The sequence below is a fragment of the Mastomys coucha genome, unplaced genomic scaffold (assembly GCF_008632895.1).
Source record: "Mastomys coucha isolate ucsf_1 unplaced genomic scaffold, UCSF_Mcou_1 pScaffold15, whole genome shotgun sequence".
Taxonomy (NCBI): domain Eukaryota; kingdom Metazoa; phylum Chordata; class Mammalia; order Rodentia; family Muridae; genus Mastomys; species Mastomys coucha.
Genome location: NW_022196897.1, coordinates 13,569,369 through 13,571,366, shown reverse-complemented (window position 1 = coordinate 13,571,366; position 1,998 = coordinate 13,569,369). Strand labels below are relative to the sequence as shown.

The following is a 1,998-nucleotide window of genomic DNA, read 5'->3' as shown; positions in this document are numbered from 1 at the left end:
TCTCTGTGTAGCCCTGGCTATCCTGGATCTCACTCTGTAGACCAGGCTGGCCTCAAACTCAGAAATCCTCCTGCCTCTGCCTCCCAGCTGCTGGGATTAAAGGCGTGCGCCACCACTGCCCGGCCCTGTGAGAACTTTGTGCTGGGAGCTTTTACCAAGCTTTCAGGGAGGAGGAAGCCTGGTGGTGCTAGCCCAGTATGCAGTACACGAGTCTCATGTGGGCTGCAGCTTGGAGAGAGCCAGGTAATCTAGTCAACAAAACGGGATTTGAAAAGAAAATATAGCCGGGCATAATTTAATATGTAGCAGATAGCTCAAAGAATTTGTTTTCTAGAGTCTAGCCTTCCCAGGGTGACCCTGTCTCACTTTGTCTCTGGAGTAGCTCAGGGACCAGAGGCTTTCCTGGCAGTGCTGCCGTATGCAGGGCTTAGGGGAGGTCCAGGGGTGTCTCTTCACCCCGTACTCGTCGTTTGTACTTGTCAGGCCTTGCAGTCTCCCTAAAGCCACAGTGTCCACCCAGTCTTTGCCATTCTTGATTTTTAGGCTATGGAGTTGGCCCATTGTCCCTTGGTTGGTGGTTGGTTTGGTGTTTCCTTATGATTTGTCTGCCTAAGGCTACACTGCACCCCAGTATCTGTGTCCACTGTGCTCTTGGTCAAGGTGGTGTGTGCTGACCTCTTAAGACCACTTGAGAGAGGTGATTTATACTTAATGATGAGCTGACTCCTGGGGAGAGCTTTGGACTCTGGACCTTCAGTTGTCACGTGCTTCCTTATCTGATTTTTCTGCCTCCTTCCTAGCTGGCATTGTGCAGGGGTAGCTTTGTCCTCTTTCTGCCAGCATGTTTGTTGATTGACAGATTGAACTCACATTATAATCTTTTCACCTGGTCCCCTGTGTCTGTTTCCACTTTTCAGCAGACTTGTACTTGGTGCTTAGTTTTCACAGATTTTAGCTGCATTTATTTATTTATTTTGTAAGAGTAGAACATGGGGCCCTTGTTCTACAAGTGTTACATTTTGTTTAACTTTCCACTGGAACTGTGGCATTGGCCCAGGGCAGCCATTTAGAGCAGAGGTACACAAAACCACAGAAAAAGAGATGTTCAGTCAGAGCTGTGTGTTGAGGGGCCACATATCTTAGAGGTCAGGGAAGGACTGGGCAGTCAGGAGTGTTGGCAAACAGTGTTCCATGATCAGATCACACTACCTCCCTCAACATGACACACCCTGCTCTTGGATTAATGACCTAGACTGGAAATAGCATTTGAGATCTTTGAAAAAGAATCCCATCCCCCTATCCCACCCCCTTTCACATCCCCCCACCCCACCCCCTTTTTTACTTGGCATGCTAGACAGATGCTCCTCTTCCGCCCTCCTTTTTTCTTGTTTTCTTTTTGGTTTTTCGAGACAAAGTTTCTCTGTGTAACAAGCTCTAACTGTCCTGGAACTCACTCTGGAGACCAGACTGGCCTCGAACTCAAAGATCTAGCAGCCTCTGCCTCCTGAGTGCTGGGAGCACCACCTTCCTGGCTCCTCTTTTTTAAAGGTGGAACATTCAGAGGCAAAGCCTTGGTGCATCTGTCTCATGATCTCATCTGCTGCACCTGGACAAACCCTGGAAGCCCATTTTCAGGGTCCTTATTCCTGCCTGCACCACATTTCCCAGAGGAGGATCTGTGCTCCTGAATCTTCTCACTGAGAGGCTGGGAAGCTCTTCACCTCTTCAAGGAGGAGGCTGTACTCAGAGTAGTTTCTTGATTTGGAGGATTAGAGACCTTGCTTGACAATTGTAATTTTGTGCATATCCCAGCTCTTGCCCTTTGCAAATATGAAATTAACTTTAGGCAGAAGTCTCTGCTTGCGGAAGAAAGTGCAAACATTTCCTTACATTTATTTTAATGTTATTGTGTGTGCATGCATGTTGTATGTATGTGGGTGTTGGCACAGAGGTGGATGTGAAAGGATATCTTTTTGGAAATGGTTTTCTCCTATTTTT

At 47.4% G+C, this 1,998-nt stretch overlaps 1 protein-coding gene across 6 annotated transcripts in view; it reads left to right on the top strand.

Annotated features, from left to right (window-relative positions):
• The window catches only part of Camsap1 (calmodulin regulated spectrin associated protein 1), a 63,444-nt gene that overhangs the window by 39,442 nt on the left and 22,004 nt on the right, over positions 1–1,998 (top strand). The gene's annotated exons all lie outside the window — the stretch shown is intronic.